An 8647-nucleotide genomic window follows, 5' to 3' on the forward strand; every position below is an offset into this window, starting at 1 on the left:
GGATCTCGCACTTCACACCTTCTCTCTTCCTGTGGCAGCCGGCCACAATCAGGAACTACCTTTTTTTTTTTTCCTTCTTACTCTTCTTTGTGAAATTACTAAACTACACATTTTTCTTCAATACAAGAACCTGTCTGTTCGCGACCAGAGTAATACATTTAGGTCACACACATACACACGCACACCTCATACCAGTTGTCTGAAAGATTGACATTGAGCTAGGTTAAGCTAGCCGGGTACAGTGTCTGTAGATCTATGGCTTTTGAGTGTGTGTGTGAGAACAGCAGTGAGCTCTAGCCTGCAGGACAGACCACAGTGCAGCTCAGCAGGTGGTTCCTAACAGGCTTAGGGTTTTTCTTGTCCTTCATGCTCTCTTCTCGGCTTCAAACAAATGCTTTGTTCTCGCTGTAGCCTCCTAAAAACCTTTAAAGGACACAGGTCGTTATCATGAAAACCCTCACGTAGACTGTTAACGCTCTCCTACAGCGGTTCTATAAGCAGTTATATATATATATACAGTATTGAAGACAGTTGGAGCTGTTATCTGAGATGCACATCAGTCTAGATGTGTAAGTCTGCATTGCAATCCAATACATAAATAATGTATGTAAATATGTATTATTTATTAATTGTCTAATATTACTGTTGTTTTTTGTGCATGGCTTTTAATGTGTATAGAGTGCCGAAGCGGAAGCAGGAAGTAACGGCGCCATGGGTCCTCAATTCGAAAAAAGTCTCCATACAAATGAACGGGAGTTCAAGTTTTATTTCGTGATCCGTTTGAATTGTGCCATGAGAAAAAAATATGTCCTATACCTGTTTAAAACATCACGTTTCATGCTGAGAAATCGGCAGTTTGTTGTAAACCTATTGTAAAATAAAATTCCGAAGAATCCGTAACCAGAAAGACTACAGGTCGCGTAGGTGACGTCACACACCAAATGTCGCCCTTTCCCGTGTCAGTTGGTGACGTATTTTTTGTGGGACACCAGATTTGTAGTCCATAGAGCGTCGTCACACAAAATACATTCTTCTGTTGCCGTTTTACGATAAACTGCTGATTTCTCGGCATGAAACGTGATGTTTTAAACAGGTAGAGGACATATTTTTTTCTCATGGCACAATTCAAACGGATCACGAAATAAAACTTGGACTCCCGTCCATTTGTATGGAGACTTTTTTCGAATTGAGGACCCATGGCGCTGTTACTTCCTGCTTCCGCTTCGGCACTCTATAGTGTCTGTAGCAATTGGCTGTTGTTTAAGCTGAGTTTATGTTAGCTTGTGTGTGTACGTATGGTCTTTTGCTTAGTTTTCTGCCTTTTAGGCCGAATTCCGATTCTCCCCTTAGCCCTAGCCCTTGGCCCTAACCCTTAGTTTTGCGCGTTCACGTGAAGTGGTAGGGGTGTCCCAATTCTGGTTCAGACGAGGGTTAAGGGGAAGGGGTAGGGCTATCTCGCCCTCGAAACGGAGATTTTTCAGGGGCACACTACGGACCGAGGGCTATGGCAAGTTTCCCAGAATGCATCTTGCGGCAACCGGCAGCTGATTTATTTCTCACTGTAGCGCTGTTATTACGTCATTTTGTTAAGTTTTAATATTTTTTCATGCGAGAAAGTAGCTGTTTAGATCCCCAATGTGCGGCCGGTTTATCCACATGAGGCTGTTTAGACGTTTGCTCCGATGTTTTTCGGAGAAGTGAAGCTCCACGGTGGAGCCTCCACCTGTGGAGCAGATCAGCGGCTCGTCACGGAGACACCACCCCGTCCGGAGAGCTCGTCAGCCGGCCAACCTCCCGACCTCGTCCCGGTAGAAAAGACGACCGCTAATTAACTTACCCGCAGGGTTTTAAAGGTTTACCGCCGCGTAGTTACATTCTTTTTAGGAGATAAATGCTCGTCTCATTGATGAAATGTAACAATTGTCGCATTAATTTGTTTGAATTAAAAGTGAAGCTTCATGTGTTTTGGACACAGAAGCAGCACTGCCTGGGGGATCTGTAGCCTATACAGAAATCACCACATTTACATCAATAAATAAATGTTTTACAATGAACCGATCATTCTTCTTTAAATTTTATTTTATTTTATTAAGTTAACGTGGTTCTGAATAGAGGATTTGTGGCAAAAGCTCGTCACGTCTGCTTATGTGAAAGCCAGCAGAGACGACTGATGACGCATGTGATTGTTGAAGTGGTGTCCCAATTCGTAGGGGTTGACTTTCAACTCTACTCCGTGTAGCTCCGTTTCAAGGGCAAGGGTAAGGGCTAGGGGTAGGGCTAGGGGGAGGGGTAGGGATGAAAAATAGAATCGGAATTGGGCCTTAATCTTTATTCAGATTTAGCCTTCTAATCCTTTAATGTATTATTTGTATGTCTATTACTAAATCATTTTAGTCTCTTTTAGGATAACTACTTAACATCTGTCCAGGGACAGCAGATGTAGAATAGCCTTCTGGCTAATTCTGGTATGCTTAAATTTGTTAAAATGTTTTATTAAGTGTGCATTGTCCCCAATTATTAAACCTTTAAAGGTACAATATGTAAGAAATCTAAAGCAACTGGCCGTAAAATCCTCCTAATATGTCACAGAGACTCAGGAATAATGTTCATATAACACGATGAACTCACCAACAACAATAGTACAGCCAGAGTATTTGCATTAAAAATCTTTTTTTGCAGACTGCAAATCATGTTTATGTTTTTGAATTTACGTGTTTACATGTTGCGCCACCTAGCGCTCTCTCCTAGTCACGGCGGCGTCAGTGGCATTTCAGCCTCCGGTCTGGTCCACTGAGCTGCCGCTACGACCTGCACCTTTAAATAAATAAATGAATAAATAAATAAAGATTCTTCTTCTAATCCTATGTTGACAGGATGCGACTAGAATTTGAATCTATTTATAATGTGTAACTGATAAAGCTGATTCCCAAATTCCAATATAATTATTTCAAATGTTTACCTCTGATTTAACTTTGGCGTTTATCTCGTGTTTTGGGCCATGCATTCAACTCACCCAACAAACTGCTGCTATTTACCTTTAGCTCTTGTCCTGCAGCACTTTTTTGGAGTGGACTCTGGAGTAACCTTTATTTGGTCAGGGTGGAGCCATGTGACCACGAGGGCAGATGTGTTTATTGAAGGCATATCTTGAGGGGAAAAAAATGAATTAATTGACAAGAGTAAGATGAGAGGATTTAAATGTCGAGTCCTGGCCCAGACCGACGCTGAATCAAAGATGTCCACTTAGGCTGAGTCCTGTGTTTGAATCCTACTTGTGCATTTTGCTGCATCTCATCTCCTCTCTCTTCCCTAACTTTCCTGTCTCTCTAACTCGCTGTAACATGTCATAACAACAACAAAACTTCAGAAATTTCTATTCTGTCACTGTGAGTTCATTTCATTTTTACTTTGCCACCCTGTGGGCATTGAATTTTCCCCTGATTTGATTATATATTACTGATGCTAGCTATATACAGTGGGTACTAGTTTAATTTGGACGATTTCACGCGAGATTCACGCGTGAGTCACGCAGATTTTTTGTGGAGGAGTTTTGTGTTTTCACCAGAAGCTGCAATGTGCCCAAACAACCGCCAGGTGGCATCTGTGAGCAGGAGCGCCTCCATAAGACAGCAGCACGGAGCAGTGAACACATACAGGGAATGCAATATAATAATAATACAGCATCGTTTTTCAATGAGAAAAATGTGACGACGGCAGCTACAGTATACGTCTCACTCTCTTTTTTCGGTTCTCAGTCTCGTGAGCTCCAAACACACCCGTCTGTGTTTTTTTTTTTTTTTTTTTTTCCCATGTATTTTTATTGGGCATTTATAATACAAACATACAAACATAATAATTACAGAACACGTGAACAAAGACAACAGAAACAGAACATGACAGGTTGACAAAAAAAAAAAACCCACCCCCCCACCAACTGGAGAAGACCCACATGGAAAATATCACCAGAACCCTGCTAGCATAGAAGACCGAATATTAAGATGGGTTCGTATTAGCAAGGTACTGTATAAGAGGTTGCCAATTTGCGTCAAAATGTTGGAGTCTGTCTTTCAGGACATATCTTATTCTTTCCAGATGGAGTGTACTAGTTAATTCCTCCAACCACATCTTAGATGTCGGTGCTTTTTCACTCTTCCATAATAGAAGAATATTTTTCTTCGCTATTATAAGACCATATGAAATAAAGCATTGTTGTGCTTTGCTTAATTTTTTAAAGGTTTCAGACACCCCGAGAACAATAAGTAAGGGTTCTGGCTTTATCACAAACCTCATAACCTTGGACATTATATCAAAAACACCAGCCCAGAAAGAGTAAATTTTGGGGCATAGTACATAACTATGTAGATGGGTTGCAGTGGAAGCTTTGCATTTATCTCACAGAAGTGGAGCATGTGTATAATTTTAAATTGGATAAGACAGTGTCTTGTACTGTGTGAACAGGTGCTGATCTTCTCAAGGGCTCTGTCCCATAGATCATCTGTGATCGGTTCGCCAAATTCTTTCTCCCATTTGCTTTTATGCATATGGGCAGGGGGGGGACTTGATGACAGGAGATTATTATAGATACGAGTTATCAATTTAGGTTCATTTATTGGCAATTTCAGACAGTCATCTATTAATGTTTTTGGTTCGGTCTGAAAATCCTACAAGTGTTTACGTATATAATCTCTGATTTGCAGATATTGAAAGAAATTATTATTTTCCAATCCAAATTTCTGCTGTAATTGAGAAAACGAGGCAAATACATACAGATCTCTAACACATTTAATACCTTTCTGATTCCACTTAGAGAAGGCTCCACCCAGACCAGACGGGACAAAAGTGGAGTTTCTATCTATGGGTAATGCAGAAGATATGTTTTTTAAATTATGACTGGATTAGATTTGTTTCCAGATACAAATCATGTTATGAATAATAGGACTGTTGTTATATAATAACCTACTGATCTTAGTTGGCGATAGTAGAATTGTAAAAAAAAAAAAAAAAAAAAGCAAAAAAAGGTTGTGACAGCACTCACTTTACCTCTGGTAACGCTGAGGACGGCTGATTGCCGAAACACGTCCGTTTCTCGCTGCCGAGCTGTTTTTATGAATTAAAAAGTATTTAACTTAAAGTGAGTGCTGTCACAACCTTTTTTTGCTTTGAATTTTTTGGACTGCACCCGTTCTACCTTTCATACGTGGAGTTGAGCACGCCAAGTCTGCTGATAGTAGAATTGTAGCCAGTGAATATGGATAACATTCCTGTTCCATCAGTAGCCAATTAGGTGGGGACTTTGTGGTGTTTAGCCAAAAAATAAAAGTCTGATGCCTAGTCCACACGAGCCCGGGTATTTTTGAAACCGTGAACATATGTTCCCGGTTTTTAAGTTTAAGTTTAAGTTTAAGTTTATTTGTCCCCATGGGGAAATTTGTTTTCACAGACTGCACAATGAGAGACAATACATCACAAGACAGACAATGGTATACACAACAACATCCACAGCAACAGTGACAACATACAGTACATGACGACACAGTGAAACAGCAGACAGACAGATCAATATTGGACAGACAGATCAGCGGGGCCTGCTGTTCAGGGCCGCTATGCAGGGATCAGGCTTTTTCCCAGGCGAGCCCTCCTGAATTTGAGGGTTCTGTATCTTCGTCCCGAGGGTAGTGGGGTGATGTATTTGTGCAGTGGGTGAGTGGTGTCTTGGACTATGGAGTTTGCTAGGCGGTTGATGGATTTTTCATTTAGTTCTGTGAGGTTGGGTGTGGGGAGACCAATGATTTTAGCAGCTGTGTTTGTGATGCGTGTGAGTTTGGCCCGATTTGTGACAGAAAGCATGGTGAAGAAGCATGTGGAGCAGTACAGAAGGATGGGTTGAATAATGCTTTGGTAGAGTAATAACAGGAGGGGAGGTGCAACGTATAGTCTTTTGAGTTTGCGGATGGCTGACAGTCTTTGTTGGCTTCTTTTTTGAATGTCCGTGGTGTGCTGATCAAAGGTGAGTTTGTTGTCCATAGTTATTCCCAGGTTGTATGTCCTGTCCACACGCAACCGTGCTTTTGGAACCCTGAAACCGTGGTTTTTTGAAACCGGAGTCCAGGGTGGGGTTTTCGGCCGGGGTTGGTTTCACCGGGTGCGTGTGGACACTGCAACCGTGATTGTTTTACTCGTTTACGTCATAGCTGCACACGTGCTGATGTAAACACTGCCAGCCCGCAGAGGTTATCACTTTTTTTTTTTTTTTTTTTTACATCATCTAAATGCTAGGCTATTTGTATAGTTTTTTCGATGAGAAAAATATAACGAAACGGTCGTCAGGGTGATCCTCTTGTCAGCTCCAAACTCACCCTCACCTACAGTAACAAGTGACGCTACAGATCAGCTGGGCCGCTGCCTGTGTGTTTTTAAAATGACAGAACTACTACAGTAGCGCCGCAGTTTTCTTATTCCCCACCTTGTTTGATTGAGAGTTTTTCGGGATGATTTGAACAGGCAATAGCTTATGTCACTGTCAGACCGGGTACGACGGGGGGGGGGGGGTCGCGATGTATCCGTGACGTCCGCGGTCGATATAAAGTGGATATGTTTCATTCATCCATGTTTTGACAGACAACACAACAGCCAGAGTTGCGCCGCACCGACAGTCATGTGGCTCAGCAGCCAGGTGATGCACACAGCACAACAACACAGCGCACAACAACACACAGCGCAGCAACATGTGCAGGCTGCTGCAGCAGTGCACGTCAAAAGGACACCGCCGAAAATAAAATAAATAGGCTACACATTTTTATTAAATTAATTAATATTTAATTGTTGGACTTGGAGTCTGTGAAATAAAGCTATAATAACACGTAGTTTTGAAATGGTTTTTGCGCATGTTTACATCAATAAAATGACCAAAAATGAACACTATAAGCGGATTTCTTGATAACGAATTATTTAAACAGCATTTGTATAGAAACGATTCCGTCCCAAGCCTTTTGATCCATAAGCGGTTTCCACTGTATTTTGATTGGTTAAAACAGCCTTCCACACGTGCATTGTGTCACTTGGTAGCGGATTTCACGGTTGCGTGTGTACGGAGTGTTTTTATTACACCACTAGTGTGGACGCGAAGCAAAACTCCGGTTTCAAAAATACCCGGGCTCGTGTGGACTAGGCCTTAATCGCTGAGGCCCAGTAATAAAACAAAAAATTTGGGAGTGCTAATCCTCCTGCAGATTTAGGCCTACAGAGATATTTTTTACGTATTCTGGGAGCTTTGTGTCCCCACAAAAATGGAGTAATTAAAGAGTCTAATTGTTTAAAAAATGTCTTTTTAAGGAATATTGGGATATTTTGAAATAGATATAATAACTGTGGGAGTAAGACCATCTTAACCTTATTTATTCTTCCGATCATCGAGATTGGAAGTGCATCCCAAAACAATGACCTAGAGCGCAGTTTTTCTATTAAAGGAGGAAAGTTTTGTTGAAAGAGAGAAGTATACTGTCTTGTCACTTCTATTCCTAAATAGGTACATTTTTCTGAGGAGATTTTAAATGGGAGATTAGACAGGAATGTAAGATCATCCATATGGACTGGCATTAAGACACTTTTTGTCCAATTAATCCGATATCCTGCAAAAGTACCGAATTAATTGATTTTATCTAAAAGTGCCAGAATAGTCATTTGTGGTCATCTGCATACAATGATATTTTACTAATTGTATCTTTAGTGGTGTATCCATGTATCTGAGGGTCAAGTCTAATACTTTGAGCCAACGGCTCGATAGCAAGAGCAAAAATCAAAGGGGAGAGGGGGCATCCCTGCCTCGTCCCTCTATATAACTTAAAGCAGAAGTAAGTGGTCCGGTCGTTTTCGCTAATGCTGCGTTGCAGGCAGGCTTTTGAAATCGTAAATTACAGCTTCAAGTCACAACTTACGACTTTGTAGAGTTTCAGGCAACCCACTTGTGTTTTTCCGACCTGTTTTACCGGTGAAAGTCACTATAACGGCCACTCGTAACTTCCGACCGGTGAACTCGTACCAGATCGAACTGGTACCACTTCACGGTCGGAAAAATACGAGTTTCCTTGAACGCACCATAACAGTCCTCGTCCCTACGTCGCCACATTCACGGCGTCCCTTGGCTGCACACACAGCCCTGCATGCCGTTCTCTCTCCTCATTGGATAAAAACTGTAGGATACGATAAATGTTTTCTCTTCGGCTCAGAGCAGAGCAGAGTGACTGACAGACCCGTGTTTCAGTCCAAACACTCTATGTAAGTGATTGCTGTCGGAAGATATAACTATTTAAGACTTATATTAACACAAATATATCACTTACTTCTGCTTTAAACGGGGAGGATAGTGTTCGGTTGGTTAGGATTTGGGCTGTAGGGTTTTTGTAGATAAGTTTAATTAGTGACAAAAAAACATCTCCGAGATTGAACCTACTAAGAACTTCAAATAAGTATCGCCACTCAATCTGATCAAACGCCTTTTCGGCATCAAGCGCAAGTATAACGAGATCAGAGTGTGGTTCTTTTCTTGTATACATGATATTAAAGAGGCGTCTCAGATTGAAAGTAGAGTTTCTATTGGGTACAAAACCCGTCTGGTCTGGGTGTACCAACCTCTCCAATAAGGGGTTCA

General features: G+C 41.4%; 1 long non-coding RNA gene across 1 annotated transcript; it reads left to right on the top strand.

Annotated features, from left to right (window-relative positions):
* Positions 1-4402: 4402 nt before the first annotated feature.
* LOC146960269 (uncharacterized) lies at positions 4403-7384 on the top strand. Its single transcript, XR_015035484.1, has 3 exons — positions 4403-4968; positions 5218-5319; positions 7169-7384. It is a non-coding gene; the product is annotated as an uncharacterized LOC146960269 (long non-coding RNA).
* Positions 7385-8647: the final 1263 nt, after the last annotated feature.

This window comes from Trachurus japonicus, unplaced genomic scaffold, assembly GCF_045865225.1.
Source record: "Trachurus japonicus isolate A0001 unplaced genomic scaffold, Traja_1.0 AP030519.1".
In the NCBI taxonomy this organism is placed as follows: domain Eukaryota; kingdom Metazoa; phylum Chordata; class Actinopteri; order Carangiformes; family Carangidae; genus Trachurus; species Trachurus japonicus.